The sequence below is a fragment of the Peromyscus leucopus genome, chromosome 7, assembly GCF_004664715.2.
Source record: "Peromyscus leucopus breed LL Stock chromosome 7, UCI_PerLeu_2.1, whole genome shotgun sequence".
NCBI classification, from domain to species: Eukaryota; Metazoa; Chordata; class Mammalia; order Rodentia; family Cricetidae; genus Peromyscus; species Peromyscus leucopus.
The window spans coordinates 11,560,691-11,587,525 of record NC_051069.1 but is presented as its reverse complement, the minus strand read 5'-3'; the positions used below and the strand labels follow the sequence as shown (position 1 = coordinate 11,587,525).

The 26,835-nt window shown below is 51.4% G+C and overlaps 1 long non-coding RNA gene across 1 annotated transcript; it reads right to left on the bottom strand.

The window, feature by feature from the left end:
- Positions 1–2,980: 2,980 nt before the first annotated feature.
- LOC119088406 lies at positions 2,981–4,495 on the bottom strand. Its single transcript, XR_005092077.1, has 2 exons — positions 4,410–4,495; positions 2,981–3,605 (listed from the first exon to the last, which is right to left on the bottom strand). It is a non-coding gene; the product is annotated as an uncharacterized LOC119088406 (long non-coding RNA).
- Between the last annotated feature and the right edge of the window lie 22,340 nt (positions 4,496–26,835).

Here is a 26,835-nt window from a genome sequence, read left to right as displayed (position 1 = left end):
GGTTCTCCTCTGCCTTAGACAGACAGGTCACCAGGTCACCAGGTCACCTTGCTTGGCTGAGGGCCTGGTGTTTAACTGCTCAGTAAGCACCAGGGCTATCCCCTGGGCCCCGAAGCTCCCCCCAGGAAGCCTGAATACAACCCCATCTCTCATCCCCCCTCCCTTCAATAACACCAGGGCTTCACTGGGGCTCATTTAAGGAGCAGCTGCCTCACTGGTCCAAGTACCAAGTACCGACAGGCTGTGATAGGCCTGACGGTCAGGGTCTTTGCAGTCAAGAACCGAGAAAACGTGGGTGCAACCTGGGCTACATCAGTTGGCAAGAGGTCACTCTTTTACAGAGTATGAAGGGTTTTTAGACATATTCTAGTTGTGAGCCCTGGGGGGCCTTGCCAAAGCAGGTGGCATCTGAGATGGCCCTGGAGGGTGGGATAAAGTACGGACTCCATCCAGGCTCAGAGCATCAGGAGAGCATGGCACATTCTCAGGACCAGGCTGGCTGAACTTTTAGAGCCTGGAGTTGAGTTGGGGACCTTCAAGAGAAGGACACTGAGTGGTATTCGCAGGGAACTAGAGAAGGTTACAAAGCAAGGTAACCCAAGACTAGAGTACCAGAAATAAACCACTGTTGGCTACACTAGCAGGAGCCAGTGGTGGGAGTATTAATTTACTTTCTATTGCTTACTTGGCTTACAATTCCCAATGACAGTCCATCATTAAGGAGAGTCAGGGTAGGAGCCAGGCAGACCAGGAAGCTGCTTAGTGGCTTGCTTGGCACTTTTCTTACAAGAGTCCAGACCCACCTGCCTAGGGATCATACCGCCCACAGTGGACTGAGCCCTCTTACATCAATTAACAATTAAGAAAATGCCCTCATAGACATGCCCACAGGCCAATCCGATGGAGGCAAGTTCTCAGTTGAGGTTCCCTCTTTCCAGGTGACTAGTCTATGTCAAGCAGACGGAAACGAACCAGAACGGGGTATAAAGACAGCTGCCCAGAGACAAGTGAGAAGATGGCTGCCCGCAGCCAGCAGAGGACAGGGGACCTGGGAAACAACCCAGGAGGGATCCATCCAAGGAAGGGGTTCCTGGGGACAGTCCGAAGGCAGGATGACAGAATAAATGTGTGTGGTAGGTCTGGGGACTGGAAGGGCAGAGTATAGGCAAGAGGCTGGGGCCTACACTCTGACTCCAGGGTTTGAACGACTGGGCATTCTCTTATCCTGGAGAGGTCCAGTTTGGGGGCTCAGAAAGATCAAGGCAGCTGACAAAGTCCTGATGGGGAAGCTGGATGGCCAGAGAGCTGCTGGAGAGAGAGAGCCTAGGCTGGGTGTGTGGAGTGCACCTTCCTCATCCCAAGTTGCGTACTTCCTACAGCCTTTGTCTCAGAGAACCTCTGGCTTCTACACAACTACACAAGGCTCTGGCATTCCCTCAGCCCTCTCTCCCAAACCCCACACTGGGTGGTGGCCATCCTGTGGCCCAGGGAGTCTACAGCTTAATAACCAACCATACTACTGGGGGCCATGAAGGATTGAGGCCGGGAGCGCCTTGCCATCCCACGACACCCCAAACACCGACCCCACTGGCCAGACCCTCCTACCCTATCCACTCCTCTCCACTCCATCCATCAGCACCCACCCTCGGGGTGCTTTTTTTTTTTTTTTTTTTTTTTTTTGCAAACAAGAAGCCATTGATTCGTGTAGGAAGCCCGGAGCTTCGGGGCCCATTTGTCACAGCGCCAGAGCCTGTCCAACCTGACTGACGCAATCTTCGAGTGGAGGTCGCTGCTCTGCACCTTCGTTCGGCCAAGCTCCAGGTTGTTCTCAGCTTCCTCCTAACCTTCTCCTCCAACCCCCACCCCCACCGCCACCGCCGCCGCCGCCCTGGCCCTGGCTGCTCTCTTCATCTCTGTGGCTTCCTCGGTCCCCAGTGTTGTCACTAACCACTAACAGCCTTTCCATTTCTTCCTCAAAAAAGAGGAATTTGAGCCTGATTTGGGGGGAACTCCTGAAGCTAATACCAGGCCTTATTGGCATGATGACCTCCCCCCTACTCCTCTCAGAACTCCAGACCAGCTGTGGCATGCATGGGAGCTGAAGAAAAGAAAAGGTGCTCTGGGGGAGAAAGCCACACTTCCGATCCCCACTGCGGCCTTGACTTCTTCTTGTTTCTTTTGCTCCATCCTGCCTCTGGGAGCCGGTCTGGGGGAGGAGGAGGAGGAGGAAACCATGATGGGGAGATGGAAACTATTCTTGTTATTGTTCTAAGGCCGCAGCCTGTGGCTGTGGAGGGAGGGAGGGGGATGGGGGGGAGAGGTTAACAAGATTAAAAAAGCCATAATGAGGCCACAGTACAAACCCTGCAATTATGCTCCCAAATTTAATCAAAACAGCTTCCCGCACTGGGCCCATAACATATCTAACAGGCCCCGTCAGGTTCTGCCTCCCAGGCCCAGCACTGAGATAGGACAGGGCCCTGAAGTCTTTTTGCAGAGGAGGCTCAGAGTGGGCCTGTCCTGGAACCTCCCACCTACCCCAGCACATCCAGGTGACTTTCTGTCTGTGTGTCAGCCTCCTTTCCTCCTGTCCCAGCCTCCACCCTGTCCCTACAGCACAGCCACCAGCTATGTGTGGCCCCCTGGCTCCCTCAGGGGACTCCCAGGGCTAGCTCCTTCTAGTCACAAACAGATGTTTTTGCAATGCATGACTTTCCAGTAGGCTGAGAGGTAGGTTTGTTTATTTGTTTGTTTGTTTGCTTTGGCACTGGGTTGAATTTAGGGCCTCACGCATGTTTCCCAATCCCACGGGAGAAATGGGTGGCACCTCCAGTCCCCAGTCAGCAAACCCGAGGTCAGACTACATCTCTGTCAACAAATTGGATGAGCCTCTAGCCTGAGCTGCATCTCAGTTTCCTCCTAATCTGGCAAGGCTGACTGACATAGTCCCATTTCCATTAAAAACAAACAAACAACAAAAATCGGTACATTTCTTTATTTTGGAGGATGGAGGTGGACGTGCCGCATCCTGTGTGTGGGGGTCAGAGGACAACTCACGGGACTCAGTTCCCTCCTCCCACCGTGTAGGTCCTGGGGAGTGAGCTCAGGTCACCAGCCTCGGCTTCGGCTTCAGCCTTACCCTCTGAGCTGCCTTGCTGGCCCACCATTCCTTACAACATGATTTTGAGAAAGCTTCCGTCTCTGACAAGGCCTGCCTTGTCTTTCTTTGGGGGTGTGCTCAGCGTGGGAAGTCACGTGACACCCACAGGCTCTGGGTGGCCTGGAGGTTAGAAATAACACGGGTGGTTAAAGTCCAGCTCGGCACGCTCATCCTGGGGGGAGGGGCAGACAGAAACTGAGAGGCGAAGGCCACTGTAGGGCGAATACGCAGGTGCCAAGTTCCGGAGAGTCACACAACTCCTTCAAGATGGCACCCTAGGCTAACGCCAGGGGTGGACTTAGAACCTGGAACCTTTGGCCCTGATGCCAGAGCTCAAACCTTCTTTTCAGCGGAGAAGCCGAGAGTTTGGGGTTGAGTACAGCGAGTGCTGATATGGTCATTGTTCCCACGTGTCCCGGCACTTCCGTGGAAGCCAATTTCCTGTCTGTAAAGCCATGATGGTGACTATCACATGGGGCTCCTGCCTCAGAACATCCTTCACAGCCAAGGAGCCTCCTAGAGGAAGCAGAGGTGGCTCAGGGCTCCTGCCAGGGACTCTCTCCCTCCCCGTCCTCCCTCCCCAGGACCAGGATGTAACCCCAGCTCTTTCAGAACCTTGCCAAGCACACATCTGTCAGGAAGCACGGCCCTCTCCTGCTTCTGCCCGCTCTTCCCTCCACGCCTCTCTGCCCCAGGCCCTCTGATAACTCCATGGGGAGCAAGGGCCCAGCTAGCTCTCTGGAGGCAACCTCACACCTCCTGGGAGTGCACTGGCAGCCTGGGGACAGTGAGTGAGAAGAAACCGAAGAAATTCTTGAAGGGTACGGTGATGATGGGTTTTGCCAACCGACTGCCAGGGGAAGGAGATGACTCCAGGATGTTGGGTCACGACCAAATACAGCTGGATAAGGGTGACTGGGCCCAAACAGAGAGTGTAATGTACTGGTTCTCAACCTGCGCACCTCGACCCCTTTTTCAAACCTCTATCTCCAGAAAATATTTACATCATGACTCATGGCAGTAGCAAAATCATAGTGACGAAGCAGCAACAAAAATAATTTCATAATTGACAACAGGAGGGATTGTGTTAAAGGGTCTCAGCATTAGGAAGGATGAGAACCACTGGTTTAGGGTCTCAGCAATTCTGGACTCTCAGAGGCAACACCGAGAACCGAAGGTGATTTTTGTCAGCCAGGGCCTGAGCTTTCCCGCCTTTAAGAAACAGCTCAAAGGGATTTCCCATACTTACACCTGTCCCAGCTGCCAGGCAGCTGTCTTGGTTAAAGGTATTCCTCATTCCTGCCCTGGAGGACTCAAGGTGAGCAGGAGGCAGCTGTGGGAGAAAAGAGAGCAAGACCCACCCAGAAGGCCTGAAGTCAGGCCCAAACCCACTTCCAGCTGTGTGGCCATGGGGCTAGTTACTCAACCTCTCTGTTAATAGGACTGATAATACCACCCCTCTTTCCAACTCTGAGGGTGGGTTTTAAAAACCAAGAGACCAGATGGGGGTAGGGATGTAACACCTTTAATCCCAGCACTTGGGAGGCCGAAGCAGGCAGATCTCTGTGAGTTTGGGGGCATCCTGGTCTACAGAGCAAGTCCTAAGCCAGCTAGACACTTAAGACTTTGTCTCAAAAAAAAAAAAAAAAAAAAAAAAAAAAAAAAAAAAAAAAAAAAAAAAAAAAAATCAAGAGACCAAGTGGTTTATAGCTTGTTCTTAAGAGGATTAAGCAAGCACTTGTTTCCCAGGGACACAAGGTAGACAGCCCTGAGTGCTGCTAGACAGGTGGAGATAAGGGGTTAGGAGAGTGGGGGGGATTATGGTCCTGGGGTCAGAAGAGCTGAGGGGAGGGGGCAGCTGCTGAAGCTAAAGATGGGCAGGATCGAGCCAGCCAGGGTGGAGGGAGATGGTTCCAGCCAGGAACAGAAGGAGCGACAGCACACAGGAAGGACAGACGGGTGGAAGATGGACCCGTAGGGGGATTCCAGGGCGAGCACAAAATGCTAACTGCAGGGTGGCAGTTAACATTGGGCTTTGTCAGGGACGTATGGACTCCCCTGGTAGGACTGAGTGTGCATGTGTGGGGGGTGGGGGGTGTTATTTGCCATCGATGTGTGTGACTGGAGACTCTCTGTGCATATGTATGCATGTGAGGGATGGATAGGATGAGGTGTGTGTATTGTGTGCTGTGAGTATATGTGGTGTGTGCGTGTGTCTGTATGTGTATGTATGGTGTGTGTGTGATGTGTGCTCTGTGTCCACAGTGTCAGGGCCAGGTGTGCTGGGGATTCCTTATTTCCCAGTAGACAGAGGCTCTGGCAGAGACCGGCTCTGTCCAGGAAGCAGTGAGGCCTGGGGGGGGGGGGGACAGGAGGAAGGCATGCTGCTAGGCCTTATAAAGGAAAAGCATGGCGGTCCCCTTCCACATCAGGGTGGTCCAGCTCCGTCACTCCTGTTTGTGGGGCAGGACAGGGGAGGGATGCCTCACCTGACCACACAACCTCCCTATCATCCCCATGTTATTCAAGAACAGAGATTTGAAGATGATGGTCTATGGAAGCCGCTGAAGTGCTGACCAGGGATCTAGGCTGGGGTCAGCAAAACCAGGCCAGAGCCTGGTATTTCTGCCCCAACAGTGACAACCAAGCCTCTGGGCTATCAGTTGCCAAGTCTACAACTCTCCTGTTGGCCATGCTTTGTTTTTGCCCCTCTGTAGAATCGGGAATGAACTCTGAACAGGAGGGGCACTGTCAAAATGGGACTCCCACGCCTTCCCTCAAGTGCTGATCTGACCGCCGCCAACATCATCACAGCCTCTGTAGCCAGGCAGTCTGCCTCTCCAGGCTAACCCACTGACCGACCGGCCTGGGCCTCTGTTTCCTCATCTAGAACAGAGCAAAGGACTCTCTGGCACCACAGACTCTTGAATCTCGGTGAAGGGCGGTGAGGGGTGTTGGTCGGACTGAAGGTGTCCTGCCTCTGTCTGGCCCTTATGTTGCTAAGTCTGGAAAACAAAGGGTCAGACAGAACTCATGACTCTGTCACTCATTAATTCTCCCTGCAGCTAATCAGTGGCCCAGTAGCTGAACTAGGGCTCAGACCAGGACTGGCCAACACCAGAAGCAGAGTTGGGAACACCCCTGCCTGGAGAAGGCACGGGGACCAAACACCAACAACGCAGAAGGGTTGAGTCTGACCTGGGGTTTTCCCCCCTCAGAATTCTCCTTCAGCATCCCCCTCTGGGCATGACGTCTGGGAGGCGCGGGACCTAGAAGCACATCTGTCATGAGCCAGAGAAATAAAGCCTTTGAGAGGACACTCAGACAAGGAACTGGCGCCCAGACTGTCCCTGCAGCCTCTTTTCTTCAGTGATGTGGGCAGGTGGTTTTTCTGGAGAAGGTCTCCTTGTTTTCACTGACGGACTGTTTATGCCAACCCCTGGCTCTCTCCGTGTGGAGAGACTGAAATGAATGTTTCTGTAGGCATGGGGGTGGCTCGGTGGGTAAGGTGCCTGCCACGTGTGTGTGAGACCCAAGTTCAAATCCCCACCTCCTCTATAAAAGCTGGGTGTGGTAGCACACCTGTAACCTTAGCACTAGGAAGTCAGGGGGAATCCCTGGAGCTCTTGGGGCCACTAAGCCTGACCAAATCAGTGAGCTCCAGGCGTGGGAGAGACACTATCTCAAAACAAACAAAAAAGGAACGCTGAAGAGAGTGAGCATTCGGCGGGACAAAATGACCTGGGTTGGAGCCCTATGCATCAATCTCTCTCTCTCTCTCTAATAATAAATATTAAAAAAAAAATAATAAAATGGAGAGAAACAAGGAAGACGGCCAGTGCCTCACATACGTGTGCACACATCACACACAAACACACAGTTACATTACAGAAGCATTTCTGGACTGGCTGTGCTAGTTTCTAGCCAGAGACCCACAAGTGAGAAAGGCCCTGCTCACAGAGAAGGGGCCTTGGAGGCAGGGAAAGGATGACTCATGTGTACTGAACTAGGTAGGAGGCATGAAGCGAAGGAATTTGCCCCACATGTAATTTTTCCAACTGCCTTGTGAGGACAGAAGAGAAAAATGAGGCTTGTGGTGCGTCGAGAAGTTTCCATTGTCTGTAGAACTAAACGTCTGTCAGTCCCCAGGCGGTGGTAGCACATGTCTGTAATCCCGGGCAGAGGCAGGTAGATCTCTGAGTTTGAGGCCAGCCTGGTTTACAGAGTGAGTTCCAGGACAGCCAGGAAACCCTGTTTAAAAAAAAAACAAAAACAAAAATATAAACAGGAGCCAGCCAGTCTCCAAAGTATGGATCCTTTTCCCTGAGACACCACTTTATACTTGGGGTTCACAACTCAGCTTGCCAACTGGGGTGAGCACTCCTGGGGAGGCAAGGGGTGGTGGAGGTCACCAGGACCTCAGGTACTGAGTAACAACAATGATTGCATGAACATAGGATGCCATCAGAATTGAAAGGACCCCAGAAGCATAATTGGAAGTTTCCCAGAGGAGGGGTTATTTGATTTGGGTTTTGAGGAGAAGTAGGTGGCCTTTTGGAGTTTTGTTTTCAGAGGTAGAAAATGAGGTCCTTCAGAACAAGGAGTATTTATTGCATATGGCAGGCAGACAGAAATCAGACAGCCCTCTCGGGGAATTGCAACTAGGTCTCCTCTACAAGGAGGCGGTCGTCAGCAATTTACCAGCTGGGTCATCGGAGGCAGCTGCCTCACCTGTCCGAGCCTCCGGTCTCGACTCGGTTAGTCGCACTAGTAATGCTCAGTGAGCAGGGCTGTTAGGTTCCAAGAGGCAAAGCAGGAGCAACTCAAAACATTGCTGGCCTTGAATCCTTGTGACCCCAGGAGCTGAGCTGGATGCCAAAAATGGATCTCATTTTTCAAGATCAGAGAGGCAAGGATCGTGCCGAAGGGCACACAGGCAGCCGTGGCAGATCCAAGATTCAAACCCAGGCCGCTTTACACTTTATCTTGCCTTTTCTATCACCCATTACACACACACCCACACACTCCTAAATAAAATATTAACGAAGCAAACCCCAGCTTGGAATGGAAACACTCAAGAGGGATAAACAATGAACCTTTATCCCAGGAATGTGGATGGGACTCAACCTCCGGGAGTCTGTCTATGGAAAACGTTACATCAGAATCTTATAGGAGAAATGTGATAAGGCTCTTTTAACATTACATGTTACGCTGTGTGCGCGAGTGCACGTGTGTAGACATGCACATTCTACGGCACACATGTGGAGGTCAGAGGTCAACTTGCAGGCGTCGTGACTCTCCCTGTCTTCTTGTATCTGCTGTGACTCATGGAACAGGGCTCAGTGTATCAGGGGGGCTATCGTTCTCTCTGATTTTGATGGGCTACTTAACTGTGTCACCAGTATGTAATTTTTAAAAAATCAAAGTTGGGGGACTGAGGCCATAGCTCAGTTGGTAAGCTGCTTGCTGTACAAGCGTGGGGACCTGAGTTCAGATCCCACATAAGAAGGTAGGCATGGTAACACAAGCCTGTTATCTCATAGCTGAGGAGGCAGATCCTTGGGGCTTGCTGGCCAGCCAGGCCAGCCAATCACTGATCTCCAGTTTCAGTGAGAGACCCTACCCCAAGAAATAAGGTGGAGATGATTGGGGAGGACAACCATCATTGACTGCTGGCCTCGGATACACAACTACACACATAGGGTACCCACACATAGTGGGTGCACACACACACACACATACACACACACACACACACACACACCCCACACCAAAGTAGGTAGGTAGGAACATAGCTTATTTCTAGTTCACTTAGAAGATTTTTTTTTAATAAAATCTTTGATGTAACATTAAATTCTTTCTTTATTTTCTTTAAAAAAAAAATCACACCAGGTCATCAATATAGTTTTGTGAGTTATGGTGACTGCCCACCAAGTCTTCACGTGAGCACTTCCCCTGCCCCAGAAAATAAACGTATCATTTTAAAAGAATGTCATTTGCAGGGGGTTGTTGGTGCTTTTCCGCAGTGAGGAGGCTTAAGCCTCCTGGAGACAGAGCAAGTGTTCTACCGTGTCGCCACACCAGAAAGATGGACAAGCTCCCAGTAACGATGGCAGGAAATACTGTGTGTGAATGACCTGGGCCGTGGACCGCGAGACAGATACCACAAAGAAGAGAGAAGTCAGAGCTATCAAGACCTGAAGGAGTGAGTGATGTGGCATGTCACAGAGAACTGCGTTGCACCATGATGTTTACCGATCCCTGAATTAATAATGTAAGTTCAATAATTTGAAAAGTAACTGTGAAATCTTGGCTTTAGTCAAGTTATTCCAAGTTATTTCCTCCACATGTGTGCCGTAGAATGTGCATGTCTACACACGTGCACTCGCACACACAGCGTAACATGTAATGTTAAAAGAGCCTTATCACATTTCTCCTATAAGATTCTGATGTGACGTTTTCCATAGACAGACTCCCGGAGGTTGAGTCTCATCCACATTCCTGGGATAAAGGTTCATTGTTCATCCCTCTTGAGTGGCTTTAGTCAAGTTAATTCCAAGTATTCCAGAGTTATTCCTGGAAACATTTAGAAAAACTAGCCAAGAGAAGTCAGGAAATGAAGTGTAATGACACAGTCCTGGATGTGATGGTGCACACCTGTAACCCCAGCAGCTGGAGCTGAGGCAGGGGTTTGCCTGGAGTTTAAAGATTGTCTCCAAAGAAAAGAAGGGCTAGGGGGAGAGGAGTAGGAAGGCGAGAAGGAGGGAGGGAAGAGGAGAAGAATACAAACGTCTATAACCCTGGGGATGTAGCTCAGTGCTAAGCACCAGCTCACCATGCTTATGGCTCTGGGTTCAGCTCCTAGGATTTCAAACTAGTAATGATTATGGCGAGGGTGAAGAGGAGGAGGAGAATGACGATAAGTTATGATCATCATCATAAAACAGCATGGTCACAGCACAGAGTTATAAGATAGATGGAAAGGGGAAGGGCAGACCACCAGGCAGAAAGCAGAGCTTAGCATGTGCCTGGGCCAGATGTGTGAAGTCCATGGGTGATAAGGTGGCAGTGCCCAGCTGCCAGGAAAGGAAGCATTACTGATTAACTGGTACTGGGGCAATTGGTTAGCTATTTCGAAAATTAAATAAATTCAGCTCTTCTCATGACACTTGGTGCCAAAATAAATGACAAAGGATTAAAGAGCTAAACATAAAAAGGCAGAGCCATAAAAGTCTGGAAGGAAACAAAGGTAAATATTTACCAGCTCCCATAACGAGGTGGGAAAAAGCTCTGGGCAGAGAGGACAGGAGAGTGGAGAGGGGGAAGAAGCAAAGGCAGGTGACCAGAGGAAAGTGGAGCCTTTGCAACCCGGAACCGTCAGCAGCAGAGAGAAAAGATCCCTGCGAACCTTGAGACGCCGCCAGGGACAGTCCGCATGCGTCTCCAATGAATTCTATCCCATTGATGAGGAAAGTGCTAGAATGCTGAAGGGACAGAATTCAACACAACACACACCAAAACTGAACGGGAGAGGGCAAATAATAGCCACCAAAATGCAAGTAATTAAAAGAGTGCCAGAAACGATTTTGGTTTTGTTTATGTGTCTGTACACCTGAGTGCAGATGCTGGAGGAGGCCAGAAGAGGGGACCAGATCCCCTGAATCTATCTGGCATTGATGTTGGGAACCAAACTCTCGGGTCTTCTGCAAGAAGTGTGTTCTAAACCACTGAGCCATCTTTCCAACCCCCACAGAAAATTTTAAAATCATGCTTTAACAACTATATTAACAAAACCTTTGAAACTGACATTACTCTATGTAGATACAGGTAAGTGTTCACCAACACCTTCAAGCACTAGAAAGTGATTCAGTGTTGTCTTTTAAGAACCCCAAAGAAAGGACTGGAAGAGATGCATCAGTGTACCCAGTGATGGCTGAAAAAGGGTGAGGACTTCCGGTTGGATCTTCAGCGCTCATATAAAAAACCAGGCAAGGCAGGAGATGTTAGCATAGGCCTGTAAGTCCAGTAATGGGGAGGTAGAGACAGGAGGGGCCCTGAGCCTTGCAGCCCAGCCAATCCAGCTGAATTGATGAGGTCCAGGCTTAATGAGAGACCCTGTTTCAAGTAAACAATGGCAATTAGCTTTAGAGGTAGTTCTCCATCAGGATCCGCAAGTCTGAGCATCTGAGACCTCAAAGCCCACCCCCCGCAGGGACACACTTCCTCCAACAAGGAGATTTTTAAGTAACACTGGAACTGTGTGTTTCTCTGATTTTTAACAATGTAAAGATAGTATTTTATTGGTTGTTTTTTTTAAAGTTTTTGTTTTTATTTATGTGAGCATATGCCCGTGAAGGCCAGAAGGGGCTATGAGACCCCTTAGAGTTACAGGCATTTGTGAGGCACGCATTGTGGGTGCTGAGAGCTGAACTCTGGCCCTCTGACAGAACAGCAAATGCTCTCACCTGCTGAGTCATCTCTCCAGCCCCTGTCCTTGTTTTTTTTTTAAGCGTGTAAGATTACACCTAGGCTAGAACCAAAATCACATGGTGACAGATAAGGCACTTTGACAAGACTGAAGTCCACTGTGGCTTGTGTTATTTTACTAGACACCTCCTGGGGACATACAAGTGTCTAGGAGAACCCCTTCTGAGCTGTCACTCACACACAATCGATCATGCCCCTGGATCAGAAATCACCATGCAGCTCAGAGGACGGCAGGCTTCATTGGTGGCTCCTCCACGGTTCCCCTGTACCCTGCTCCAGGCATGTGCCCTGCTCCAGGCATGTGCCCTGCTCCAGACATGTGCCCTGCTCCAGACATGTGCCCTGCTCCAGACATGTGCCCTGCTCCAGGCAGTGTCTCCACTGGTTCCATTACTTTCCCAGGAGAAGGCATGGAGTGAGCTTCCCCCCACCTCCTGTGTGTGTGTGTGTGTGTGTGTGTGTGTGTGTGTGTGTGTGTGTGTGTGTTCTCTGCCCTGCCTGAACCTGAATTTGTGCACCCCTTCCTGGATTCACCACCAGCATTATTTAGGTGCTGCCTGTCATTTTTCAAACTCAGTGGTGGGGTCCTGGGCAGGCAGACCAAGGTTGTAATTCTGGTTTTGTAGGTAGTTTGATGGAATATTTGGGGCAGTCACTTAGGAGACTTAGACTTCCACTGTCAACCTCTGGCCTCCACACATATGCACACGGGCATACACATGCATGCTCCCCAATACACACACACACACACACAGAGAGAGAGAGAGAGAGAGAGAGAGAGAGAGAGAGAGAGAGAGAGAGAGAGAGAGTACTTCCTATCCTTTGCCTATACATCTGCCTTGTCCCTGTCCCTGACACTGGGCATGAGTTCCAAGTCTCCCTCCCCAGAGCTCAACACCATGGGTGGATTTCCCAAGGAGAGAAAACATCGCCCACGCTCCTCATTGGAGACCCTGGAGGTTTCCAACTGCTAAGAGATAGGCAGGAGCCTGGATAGAGGGAGGACTAGAAGGAGGAGGCAGGAGGGTAGCTAAGAGAAAAGGGCTTCTCCTACCCAAGTGCAGTGCATCCTGGGATAGGGAAATAGCCCTGCTGGCATGCCTTGGCCTCTGATCTAGGCTACAATTGTATGTGTGCTGCTGTAAGTGTGCTTAAAAATCAAAAGTGTATGTCCCCCACCCCCTTTGGAGATAGAGTCTCAGTATCCAAGGCTGGTCTCAAACTGATGATGACCCTGAACTTCTTACCCTCCTGCCTCCACCTCCTACTTACTAGGATTATGGGAGTCCCTCACCATACCCTGTTTATGGAGTGCTGGGAATGGAACCCAGAGCTTTGTGCATGCTAGTCAAGCATTCTACCCACAAAGCTACATCCCCAGGCCTCAAAGTGAAGATTAACCCTGCCTGTGGGTTAATCTTCCTTTAAAAGCAGCTTGGACAAGAACATCGAGTGATTCCAGGGCTCAATGGGCAAGAGCAAGAAAAAATGTAAAAAGGGTTATTCACATAGTAGGCAGAGTCATGGGAGAGAACGGTAAAAGAAAATACGCAGTTCGCCTGTCCCAGAAGCAGACGCCAAAGACACCAGAGTCCCTACTGCATACTTTATAGATTGCACAACTGCCTTTTTAAAAGACATAATCATTCCAACTAAGTGTGCCAGCTTCTCCTGTGTCCTGCCAGCACTCAGTGCTCCTGTTCTCAGATTGGTTTTGCTGGCTTGATAGACAGGATGCCAGCTCTTCTTCCCCTGGTTAGTCAGGGGAAGTCCCGAGGCAATTAAGAAAGAGTCCTCACCATGAACTAATGGACTTGTCTGCCAAGGAGGCAGAGGGACCCAGTGTGCCTGGAAAGGGCCTGGTGCAGAGGCATGGCTGGGAACCCAGGGAAGCAGTGGCTCAGGCCAGGCCTGGCGGGCCGGTTCTTCCACCCATCTCAAGACTCCACGGCTTGGGAGAGCGGGTGTGAGGATGCGCCGACACTTGCTCCATGTTCACCCAGATGAGGCTTCTGGGGGACAAGCTAGGCCTACCCTGAGCCCCACCCCCACCAGTTCTAGAGAAGACTCACAGTTCGGGGAGGGGGGTGCAGAGAAATCCCAGCTGACAAGTTGCAACACAGCCAGTCCTAGATTTAAAGTAGTAGACTGTCCAAAGATTTGTTTGTTTTGCTGTGTTGAACCCAGGGACGTCTACAGGGTTTGCAAGTGAAGTGCTCTGCCACTGAGCACCATCCCCAATCCTCCTGTGTGTGGATGGTCAGAGGTCAACATCAAGTGTCTTTTTTTATTTTTTATTATTATTATTATTATTATTATTTTGGTTTTGCGAGACAGAGTTTTTCTGTGTAAGAGCTCTGGCTGTCCTGGAACTCACTTTGTAGATCAGGCTGGCCTTGAACTCACATAGATCCACCTCCTCTGCCTCCTGAGTGCTGGGATTATAGACGTGTGCCATCACTGCCTGACAAGTATCTTTTTTTTTTTTTTTAATTGCTCTCTGGTTTTTTTTTTTTTTTTTTTTTTTTTTTTTGTGTGTTGTTGTTGTTTTTTGAGATAGTCTTTTACTAAACCTGGAGTTTATTATTGGCTAATCTGGCTGGCCAGTGAGTTCTGGGGATCCACCTGTCTCCCCTAAGTGCTGGAGGTAAAGCTGCTTTGTCACCATGCCGACTTTTCCACGGGGGCTAAGAATCCCGAGTCAGGCCCTCAGGTTTAAGCAGCAAGTACCCTTCCCATTGAGCCGTCTCCCTGGGTCTCCCCACAGTAGTCTTTGTCTCTTCTTGAGCCAAGATTTCACTAAAGTGTCCAGGCTGTCCTTGAACATTATCCTCCTGCCTCAGCCTCACAGATATCCAGGATGACGGACCAGTGCCACCAAGCTGGGTAGACTAAACCTAGGAAGGTAGTTTCCAGGAAGAAAGGGTCTGAAAGGGGGATTTCAGACCCATAGCCTGAGAAGAGCTGCAGATCAAAGGGCCTGGCCTTTGACGGTCTCTGCTGCGTGCCAGCTGCTGGCCCTCGCAGGAGAATTCTTGGGAGTGTTATCTTCAGGCCACCATAGCCTCACAAGACAGTCATTCCTACCCACATCTTGCAGATAAGGGAACAGAGGCTCAGAGATTAACTCCTGGGCTCAGGACCCCACAGGCAGAAAGTGGCAGGAGCCTGGCAAACATGTCTCCAACTGCCCCCTCTTCTGCACAGAGACCAAGCCCAGGGCTGAGCAGGCAGAATCTGGCCTCCAGGATGTGTTGTTTGGCCCAAATAAGGCTTCTTTAAAATTTGGAAATTTTTACAGAAATCTAGGAGAAGGGAAATTTGAAAATCTGGCAATGGAATGTTCTTGTTCCCCATGACAAGAGTGAGCTGGAGCTGTGTGGAGGCTGAGACCTTTGTGCAGGACTAGCCAGCTGTCCCATTCCAAGTCTGTGACCCACCCACCTGGCTCCTGTACGTTGTTCTCTCCTGAGATTGTGCCTGCCTGTGGCCTTAGGCCTGGAGGACTAGTCTTGACCCTATTCTGACTAAAGGAGACAGGTAGAGATTGAAGACATTGGAGGCCTCTGGCTCCATGGAACCCTACATGCTTTGCCCCTCTTCTTTTCCCTTCCCTCTTTCCCCTCCCCTGTCATGTCCATCCTCCCACCGCCCCCCACCCGTCTCCCAGCTCCCAACTAGGCTCCTAGCACATCCATGCATAAACAAGCATGCACACACACTACAGTACACTGGCCTCGCTGCAAGCCCTATGGACGTGCGGGGGGCCTCCATCTTTGCAACACACACACACACACACACACACACACACACACACACACACACACAGAGAGAGAGACAGAGAGACAGAGAGCCCTGTGCTCCATGAGACCTGGAAGGCACTGTCTCCCAACAGTATTCTAAGGACCCACTGTCTCTGGAGTTCAGGTGGAAGCAGAGGAGGTTGGGAAGGGGGCACAGGGGTGGAGGGGAAGCTGCTTCTATAACCCCCCCCCCCCACAACACTCCAAGCCAGCCCACACCTCCCCGACGTATCAGATGTGATATATGAGGTGTGCAGAGACCCTGCAGCGCCAGCCAAGTGCCTGGGCTAGTAATCTTTTCCCGTTCACACCGAGAGGGCCTGGGATTTATTAACTGGGGGTGCTCAGGGGAACTGGGAGCCGCTGGTAACCAGCGGAGACTCCGAGAGAGAGCTGCCGCAGCAGCCAGGCAGGATGCCCTCCAGGAGCCTTCGGTCCCTTGGTGGCTGGTCATCTGAGACCCTCAGGCTTGATTTCAGGAAAGCATGGAGGAACAAAGCCACCCTTCTTCCAAGCAGGGGCCCCTTGCAGAACCCCCTGCCCGCCATTTGGCTCAGAGTGCTGCCCTTGCCCCTCTGAGTGGCTCTGAGCTGGTCTGGAGCTCAGCTTCTCAAGGGGGCCAATAGGTATGGCTTGCTAATCTCTGGGAAAGGAGAGGTTTGGGTGTCCTCAAAGGAAAAAGAAAAGTCCTTGGAGTTCTCAGGCCTGAGGCTGCATGAAACTCACCTGTAGAGCTTCACAGACACACGCATTCCCGGACCAGAGACCATGGGGAGCCAGCTGGTTGGGCAGCCTGGGCTAACACATGGAGATGGGTAGAAGGTACCATGACTTCTCCTAATACAACGTATGGAATAAAGTTTATTTCTCTCTCTTGCTCCCGCCCCCACCCCCCGTGTGTGTGTGTGTGTGTGTGTGTGTGTGTGTGTGTGTGTTTGCTCAATTGACCTCCACCTTACTTTGGGGCCACAGTGACAGGGTCTCACTGAACCTGAAGTTCACGGGTCAGCTTGACTAGCTGCCCCCAAGCCCCAGGAGTCTCCTGTCTGCCTCCTCAGTCCTGGAGTTACCCGTGCGCTCCACGGCACCCATCTTTTCACATGGGTGCCAAGGTGTGCACTCAGGGCCTCGGGCTCGCACCAGCAAGCACTTTACTGACTGGACCATCTCCCCCTTCTTCCCTTTTGGGTCAAGGTCTTACTATGTAGCCCAGGCTGGGCTGGAACTCAAGGCTATTCACCTGCCTCATCCTCCTAAGTGTTGGGATGACAGACATGAGCCACCATGCCAAGCTTGGAAATTTTTTTTTTTTAAACTGGACCGCCTTTCACTCGGCAACAGAATTTCGAGAATAAATTTCAATCATTAAGCGAAACCCTAGGTCTACAGCTGGTTTGTGGCCCTGATCTCAGAGCAGGGAGTCAAATGAACCTCCCTAAGTGATCACGGACACCTGGAATGGCTTCCTGTGCACCAAAACCCTACGTTCGCCTGTCGTTTCGGTCTCCCACAGGGAGTGATGGAGCAGGCGCTGTGTGTCCATTCTACAGGTGAGGAACTGAGGCACCGAGAACGCTGATGTGCTCCCAAGCCATGATGAACCGATCAGCCTTCATGGTGGCTCCCTAACCAAGCCTCTGTCCTTGTCCCTTCTCAGGTCCCAGAGAAGGACCTTTCTGCACCAATATCCTGCCATGGGGCCCGAGACCAACCACATGGCCAATGGCTCTGCTTGCAAGATCCTCTGTGGGCTTCCTTGGAGGAAGACCTTCAGAATTCATCATAGCCGCGACTAAGTGAAGAGCACACCTGAGTTCGTCTCAACCGAAATCTGAGCACATTCAAAGAGCTCCTGTGTGAATAGCGGGCGAGCTGGGGGAAGAGGGCTGTGGTTGTGAAGGTATCTGCCTTCCTGACCCTCAGTTTCTTCAGCTGTGAAGTGGGGTTGTACCACCCACAATGCTCAGCACATACATGGATTCCAAGCACCACGCAAGTAAATGTGGTCCCCATTCGAAAGCAGTAAGAACACAGAGTAGGCGTTTCCAGATCCAAAATGGCCTACCGAGTTACAGGTTTGTTTTTTATATTTCAAGCCTGGGCCTTCCCGGCACTGAGCTTGCTATTGGACAGTAATTAAATACATTGTCAATGGCGTAAAGCTGTTTGGTTGGGCGAGTAAACTCGGGCGATTGTTCTCAAAGAGCAGTGTGCTCCCACTGGCCTGTAGGCTTATGGGCATGTCTTTAGTCATCAGCTCAGGAAGGGGCGCTTCCAGGAAAGGTTGCAGCTTCTATCCAGGCATTCGATTCTGATTTTAAAGGTTAACTTGGTGCGGGGCTGTCAACATTCTCCACCTTTTCTTTCTTCAGCCATGGTTCCTTATTGTTCAAGGCAAGAGAGCTGGAAATTACGAGCTGCGACAAAACACACCGTAAAGAACATATCCTGCAAACTTGTTATTGTAGAAACCTATTTGATCTGACCAGGAATAGTACCCCACCCCCAACCTCCACCCCCAATGACTCGGGGTAAAAATGGTTCCACGGCCTTATGGAAAATATTTTGTGTACATTTTTTTTTTTTTTTTTTTGAGCTGAGGATCGAACCCAGGGCCTTGCGCTTGCTAGGCAAGCGTTCTACCGCTGAGCTAAATCCCCAACCCTTTTGTATACATTTTTAAAGATCACTACTTTTTAATGAGTTTGCCTGAGCAATATTCCTTAGCGATTATTCAAATGTGATGTGATGTGTGTGTGTGTGTGTGTGTGTGTGTGTGTGTGTGTGTGTGTGTTAGCAGGTGGATGTATAATGTCGGCTTTGCCTGTCTTCCACTGATTGATTTCTGCCTTATCTTCTGAGACAGGGCTTCTCGTTGAATCTAGAGCTCATTGATTGGCTAGACGCTTGCTAAGCGTCTCTGTAATCTACTCCTCTCTGTAAAACAAGGAAACTGGGTGGATAATTCTTTCGGGACTCCATCTTCACAGGCTCTGGTCTAAGGCAGTGGTCAACAAACTCATTCTGGAAAGGGCAGAGAGTGAATTTGCAGGACATTGATGGTGTCTCTGTCACAGCTACTCAATGCTTGTAGACATGCTCAGGGGTTGCTGCTGTCCCTGTGAAAGTATACGAATAGGCTGATCAATGGGGAACCAACAGCCAACGCCCAGCTTCAGGAACGCCAGGGCCCAGAATGAGAGACAGGGTGAGGGGGTGCAGTGTGGGGAGACAAGCCTGCCCCTTAGGGAACGTCAGAGGCACTTAGCACAAGGGAGCCTGAAAAAAAGGAATGGGGGGCTTCAGAGCTCCAGGTTCCTGATGACTGCCTACCTGGCCTAGAATACAGCCCTTCTCCCAGACAGCTTCCACTGCCCGTTCCTCTAAAAGGCCTCTCCTAATCTGGTCACCTCACTGCTGAAGAAAAGGGACCCGGTTGCTTTCTCCTCCATACCCCAGAGCAGATTGGGAATTGTGGGGAACTGGGTAAACTTCCAAACGTGTAGTGTAGAACGGAAGGGTTAATACCCCAGAGCCTCACCTGAGCTTGGGGGGTGTCTTGTGTAGGGTGTACCCTAAGGGCTCCCCTGGGAGTCGTGAGTGTGGGTGGGGCTGGGGAGATGGCTCAGTCATCAGCTGCTTGCTGTACAATCATGGGTGACAGGAGCTGGCTGCCCTGGGACCTGCACTAGGGAGCTGTGAGGCCTGGCCCAGCTCCTCCAGGACTGATCACTGGGGTTGGCCCAGGGACAGACGGCAGGGCCTTGTGTCAATTATTTGCCACCCCAGCTCTGCCTTTAACTTTGACCTCACCTCTCCTGTTCACTTAGTGCAGAGGGGACAAGGTCCTCCAAAGACCTTTCCTCTTCTGCTAGAGGAGATGCAGGTCCAGAGCAGTCAAGAGAGGAGCCCGAAGTCACACAGTGAGACCATTTCCATGGTTGGTGGTTTTCCCATGTTCCTGTGTTCCGGAACCTTGGGGGAGCCTGGACAGGTTCAAACTCGGCTTTTACTGTGGTTTCCATCTCCAGCTCAGGATTCCAGGGCTTTCTGCTCTGGCTCAGGTCTCAGGCAGGGCGTCCTCAAACCAGTACAAAGAGGAAGCCTTCTCTCTCTCTGTTTGGATTCAGATAAGGGCATTTTCAAGCTCCTTGAGATCAAGGTGGCAGCCAGCCAGGGCTATTTCCACCCAAAGATCAATCAAGGCTGTCCCTGGTCTCAGGCTCAGGGTGGCTGGTGCTCACAGACAGAGCCAGAGGGATCTACAGCCAGGGAGGGCTGATTGCTCAGCTTCTGGAGCCAGCAGGCTTGGAGCACCCTTTCAGAGGCAGAGACATGACACAAATCTTCCCTGTGCTGGACCAGCTCCGCCTGATGTATCTCCCGGGGGTGACATTCAGGCAAGGTCTGCGCCCAGGGCCCAGCCATTAAGAAATTCATTAATCAGAATCGTGTTTACAGCCCTCTGGCAAGCAATCGTAACTCACTGGCTCAAGCTAGACCCTGGGCCTTCCTGCAAACTGCTGTGACATTTGGTAAAAATATCAGCTGGGGCCAGGGCCAGGCAGGAGGTGTGTGTGCGATCCATGCTGACTTGTGAAATGCAGGCACAGCATGGGTCACAGGCACCAGAGAACGCTGTGGGGACAGGCTGTCACTGGCTCCCAGTGTCATCTTGAACACGTCACTACCCTGTCATCTCACATCTGTATTGGGGAGGATTTGGGGTAAGTCAGACAGCAAGATCTGTCAGCCCACAGATTTTTCCCGTGTGGTCTGTGGTCTGTGGAAGATTGGCCAGCACGGTGTTAAGAAGGAAAAAAAAAAAAAAAAAAGAGTTCCTTGCCAACCTTTGCAAACTGCAGGATTCACATGAAAATCCAGATTTCCTGTCGAACCGAGGGAATATTCCTACAGAGCAGAGTTGGCCTGGAGCTGACTGAGCTGACATCCACAGATGGGCCTGGCGTTAACTCTGGCAAATTGTAGCTCATGGGCAGCTCATGGAGGCCAATGCTAATGTGGGTCTCCAATACTGGGCACGGGCCAGGGCTCCGTAGAAGGCTAGGTAGGTTGTGCACTACACAAGGCACTCAGGTTTGGGGTCAAATGGGGACAGAATTGCTACAATCTGTCTGGCCTACTGTGTACACTCGATTTTACCAAGGAAGGGAGGGTTTTTGTTTTGGCTTGGTTTGGTTTTTCCAGGAGTCACCCAAAGGTAACTTTCAAGCTGGCGTTGGTCCTGTCTGGGCCCACAGAATTCCCACAGTTTGCATTCCACAGGAAAGGAGGGTGGGGTTCCTTAGGGTCACTTGAAGTCGGGGTGGGGGTGGGGGGTGGCGGGGAGGCAGGGCTCAGATACAGGCAAGTCTGGATCCCTCGTGAGCCATCACCTACTTTAATAAACAGGGGTCTTAGCCCACTGATCCCAAAGGCCCTTCAGGCTCCACAGGATGCAAATCTACAGCTGAGTTCCTGCCCGAGGGCACCTGAGGGGTGGCCAGCCTGTGCCTCTGCTCTGGGAACAAGACTGGGATGCATGGCAGGAACTAAGGCTAGAGTCCAGGACGGGTATACAGCCTTCCTTTTTCCACACTTCCATATGTGTGTCCACGTATGTGTGTGTGTTTGTGTGTAAATCACATGTTAATATTTGGGTGTCGTTCTCCAGGAACCTTGCACATTGCTTTTGAGATGGGGTCCTTCCCTGGGCTTGCCACTTGTCTAGACTAGCTGGCCAGCAGGCTCCAGGAATCCTGACTCCACTAAGCTGGTCTGTCTGTGTTGGTGCAGGGGATTGACCTCGGGGGCTGTGTGTGGAGCACCTGACTCCCGCGCCCAGTGCTGCCCTAGTTAGCGGCTCCATTCATAGTAGCGCCTGAACCCCACCGTGCACTCTGTCCCCTGTGTCTCCTGAGACAGGAGAGGAAAGGTCTTCACTGGACTTTGCCCACTCTGTAATAAGAGCAGCAGGAGAGGGGAGGTCAAAGCTAAGGGCAGAGCTGGGGTGGCAAATAAGTGGCATATGTCCCCTGTTCTCTGTCCTGCACCGGGGCCAACTCCAGGGAACAATCCTGGCTGAGCTAGGACCAGTCTTCGTAGCTTACCTAGTGTAGGTTCCTGGGCAGCCAGCCTCGGTCAATCAGGATCACTGACTGTGAGGAGATGGATGTGCCTGCCAGTCAGGCACTGGAGCATCTGTCTTCTTGTCTTTAGTCTGAAGAGCAGCATGCATCAGAGAAAGAGCACTGACCCAGAGTCTGGAGGCTGGGTGGTGAGCTGGCCAAAGGCCTTCAGTCCCTGTTTCCCCAAAAGCCTCCCGAGCTCAGGGCTCTTGAGCTAGTGTGGACAGAAGCTGTTAATGATGCCAGCATGAGACAGTTGGCTGTCAGGTGCTAACACAGCCGTCTGTACAACCTCTTTCTTGGTCATCAGAGGCCCCTGACAAGCAGAGATCAACACTGTCCATCTTGCAGAAGAAACCGAAGCTCAGGCAGAGGCAGTAAAAAGCCCATATTCACGACTTAGCATCCCGACTGCAATTGAGCCTGGGCATCTAGTGAGAGGTTACATGTGCCCTCCCTCTGCTCACCTGCTGCCTGGACCCACTGTGACTCCAGGCACACGATGGGAAGGCTGTTGTGTATGTTTTTCAGCCAGAACTTCAATTTCTGCTCTAGCCCCTTTAGCATTCAGCCCCAGGGCTGCCCATCTGTGATCTGGAGACACCTGGAGAAGGCACAAGGCACTCAGTGGACAGCCCATGGCAGAGCTTTGGTGGGCATTCCTACTTGAAGGAATGCAGCTTTAGCGGGAGCCCCATAAAATTAATAGCACTGCCTGTCCAGTTGACAAAATTGTAAGAAGCAAGCCCCTTGGGTTTTGTTCCACAGCAACACTGGCTGATACACCATCTCCTACCAAAGCCATGCTCTGAATATTACTGGTGTATTTCACAAATGACTCTATGGAGGGAGGAGACAGGGCTGTTCCTGGAGCCAGTCGCTCTCAGCATTTACCCTTTTCGTAGCCCAGTGGACGGTGGTCATAGAATGCTTGCATCATTGAGTGTGTGTGTGTGTGTGTGTGTGTGTGTGTGTGTGTGTGTGTGTGTACACAGCCTAGCACAGTGCCTGCCACTGAGTGTTCACTACATCTCTTCCTGGAAGTTTCCAGGCTCCTGGACAATCCATGTCATTTACCTAGAAAGGGTTCTTCTTACACTCACACAGAGTATATGGGCACCAGAGACTAGGAGCTATGCAGGAACATCCGGGCACCAGCTCCCCGGGAGTTACGCCATACACATACTTGTGACAGCCCTGGGGGGATAGTTGCCACTGGATAGATTTTTCTCAGATTAAGAAATTAAACCCAAAGAAAGAACTGAGCCAGTTTCCCAATCCCTAGCCCAGGGTTTGGCCTGCAAGCCTGTCGGTCCTTTCTTTTCAGTTAGTGTTTAATGACTCGGATCCTCCTGAAGCCTGGTCTCAAAAGCTAGTTCCACTCTGGGAAACCCACAGGGAGGAGGATCCAGGGTCCCTCAGGAGAACAGAGTCCAGGGGCCCCTGTTCTCTTAGATAAGCTCACTCCACCTCGCTCCTCCGTCTGTTGTTCCTGCTCCCCCTCCTGGCCCTGCCCCCACCTTAAACATCTCTTTGAGAACAGCTCAGTGGCCTTCCTTGTACTGTGATTAAATGCCCCTAAAAATGCCCCTTACAGGTTTCTTCTTGGCGGGAAAGTAAGCAGGCAGGAGCTTGACTCAGACTGCAGCTGCAGCTGCAGGCAGAAACAAATGCGCCCAGCATCGCAGCTGCCCTCTATTTAAACAGATGAACATTTCCTGTCCAGGGAATGGTCCCACCCACAGTGGACTAGTCTCCCCCAACTTCAGTTAGTAACAAAGAACACCCCCTCCACCAGGCATGCCCAGAGGCCCATCTCCCAGGTAATTCCAGAGCCTGTCAAGTTGATAATTAACACTACCATCACTACAGCCCGCCCCTCTCTTTTCTTTCTCTGTGGGGTGGAGACCACACCAGGCAAAAAGACCCACTGCACTCAGGCTGAGTGTCTGGTTCAGTATAAGCATTTCTCTCTTTAATCAATGTAGTAACCGTGGAAGGCACGCCTTGTCACCCTGGAGCCAGGGCCCCAAGAGGTTAAGTCGCCTTCTCAAAAAGACACACTTAGAAGATGTCAGAGCTGGGATTTGAACGCAGACCCTCTGACTTCAGAGTCTTGGCTGTTTCCACCACACCACCTGGCATCTCCCCGAGGAAGCCAGAGAGCCCCGCATGGAAACTCCAGGGTGGAAAAACCACAGTAATGAAAGGAGAGAGTAAGCCAAAGCCAGCCCCCAGGGGGCTGCCTCCCCATCAGCTAGAGCCCCAGGAGGAGCTGGGGAGAGAGTTTCCCAGGATCCTCTGCAGCTAATTACCAGCTTCACTTTTTCCTTTCCCTCTTTGAATGTTTCCAACTCTCTCATCTGGGGCTCTGAATCCAGCCCACAGAGCAGGGCTGAGTGTCAGTTAGGGCAAGGCTAGGGTTGGGACGCCAGGGTTGAGCCTGCCTGTGGGGAAGGCAGGCTGTCGTCCTTGGGGCAGCTGCCTGGGAGTCTGTCCATCAGTGCCACATGGGGCTGCATCTGGGATTCTCAGCCAAGGTGGTTTGAATGAATAACTTGGGTGCTTCCTGGCACTCATTACATACCTGCTGTGATTCACCTGCCTCTCACCATCCTGGGACAATTGATACTGTTGACCATTGGTGGCCTTACTAGAAGCCTTCTGTGGTAGACTCACCTCCTATTGTTCACATCTGCCACCCCAAGAAGGCTCTCAGGGGTCCCCCGCCCTCACAACAGTTCCAACCCTCACATTTATAATCCATCCCCAGAGGGAAAGTGATTTCCCCATTTGGGAGGCTGGTGAAAACCCAGATCCTGCTGAGCCCTGAGCTAGTCCCTGGGCACACAGTACTCTGCCTGATATGAGGAAAGCTAAGGCCTGGGGAGTAGAGGAGGGATCTTGCTGCCCAGACAGCAGTGGTTACACTGCTTCCATGGGGTCTCCCTATCCACCAAAGAACCTTCCTGTAGCCTCCCCTTCCACTTCCCAACCCCCAGGCATTTGGAGGCTTCTCGGGACATCGGCAGTCAGGCCTGTAGCCAGAGACCTTCCTCTCAGCCTGATGCTTCTCCCCTTGGGCAGGCCCCACTGACCATGCTGGCCCCTCCTCCATTCCACTGCCTTCCTTACACTTCTTCTGTCCCAGCTCTCCCCTTCCCCACCCAGAATGCTTCCGGCAAAGCTCTTGGGTCCAGGATCAGTTAGTTCACCCCTCTGAAACTGCCCCTGGTGCCCAGCTTTGGAGAGAAATCCTTGAAGAGAAGAGGGCACACCCTGCAGATCAAGGGGACAGCAGCTAACATTGGTGTGTGCCCACTCCCTCTCTGCTTAGGGATAGCGCTGGTCACCCCACCACCCCATGGCCTCCTCAGTGGGCCTTTGTAGAGACCGATATATAGAGAAAGGAATATGTCCAGAAATAGAGACCAAGATTACGTCCATGCTTGTGAATGAGGACAATGTGGTTCTAAGAGGTGACAGCACCTTAGTTCAAGGGTGTTCAAGACCAACCTGGATAGCACCACAGGGACAGGACTCTTTTTAAAAAGGGAGTAGGTCTGGGGATGTAGCTTTGGGGATGTAGAATGCTACATAGCATGCCCAAAGCTCTAAGTTTGGTCCCCAACAGGCCATAAATTAGATATGGCGGTGCATGTCTGTAATCCCAGGACTCTGGAGGTAAAAAGCTGGAGGATTAGATGTTCAAACTCATTCCTGGTTACACAGTGACTTGGAAGCCAGCCTAAGTTATGTGAGGGGAGAGAGAGACAGAGACAGAGACAGACAGAGTCATTCTGTTTATCTAATTTGGAAGCCCTGTTGGGAGCCACACCCCGACCCCTGCCGGGGATCATCTGCCTCTTTCCCTGAGTTAAAGGCTGCATGGCTCGTGGGAGCTGGGCCTGGTTTGGAACCAGCTCTGTCCCAGCTAGCACAGGATGGACGGACACTCCTGACTCAGGTGTGAAGACTGAGTGAGATCATGGGTAGAAAAGGGCTATGGATGAATGACAGAGGGCTCTCAAGGGCTCCTCGCCTCCAGACCCCTGTGGTGCCTCCCTCCAGCAAGCCTCCTGGGATGGACAGCGTTAGACAGAAAGCTTGATCAAGGGGATCCTTCCTTCCATTCTCTCCAACGTTAGGTGTGAGGTGAAAATGAGGAACAGAGGACCCCAGGGGGCTTGGTCAAGTTTGGCCTCAACCTCTGCCCTCCAAGGCCCAGGGCTCACTGCTCAGCCCCACCCTGCCTTGCTGAGATCTGCAGGCCTTGGTGCTGCTTGGAGAAGCCCCACAGAATCGGAGCAGAACCAATCGAGGGCAAGGACTGTGCCAGGAGGAAGCCCTGAGCATGTGCCAATACTGAGCCAAGATGGGAGGTTATTTTTAGAGGCAGCCTGGTGAGGTAGCCGTCTGTCCTGTTCTACACTGACAGGGAGATACCCTCTGCAGGGGAGAAGAACTTCATGGTCTAGCCCTCAGATTCTCCTGGCCTCCTCTGAGCCTGACAGGGCTTTCTTCCTCCAGGGAGCCAGCCAACCTGCCAATGGTTCCTTGGTCTCAATTTTGTGTGCACAGAAGCAGGATGGAATAAGAGAGTCGTTAAGTGTCTTGAACAGCCTCTCCACGCCAGGTGTCTTAGACATATCTTTCATATAATTCTCCCAGAAAACTGCAGAGACAGCCTTGCTCTTTCATGTTTTACAGGGGAGAACACTAACCCTCAGAGAGAATAAGTAACTTGCCCAGGATCACCCAGCTTGTGGATGGTGATGCTAGAACTTTCACCCAAATCTCGCCTTCCTTTCCCTTCATGCTGATTCATGAAAACATGTCACTCCCTCTGAGATGAGGACCCTGGAGACTCTGGTCTGACCACAGCGCCTCCTTTATTCCTGTGATGTTCAGCCCCAACCTTCCCCTGAACCTTGCAGGCTGCTTGAGTGAGTCAGCCCTGGCTCCAGGATACCACTGAGGACAATGGACATTTATTGTCTACTGTAAATCAGGCCCTGGGCTCTGTTCAAGCCTACAATCAACTCATGAAGTAGTGGAAAGACAGCCACACACACTGGGGCTCCTGAGATGCTCGTCCTTTGTGGCCCAGGCTGCGCCTCTATTCTTCCATTTATTCAGCTCAAGGACAATGCTTAAGACCCCACAGATAAGGGAAATCAGGGCTGGGAGAGCATTTGAGGTAGGCCCCCTGTTCCACTTGCTAAACTTCTCTTCTTTTCTTCCTTCCCTCCTTGGC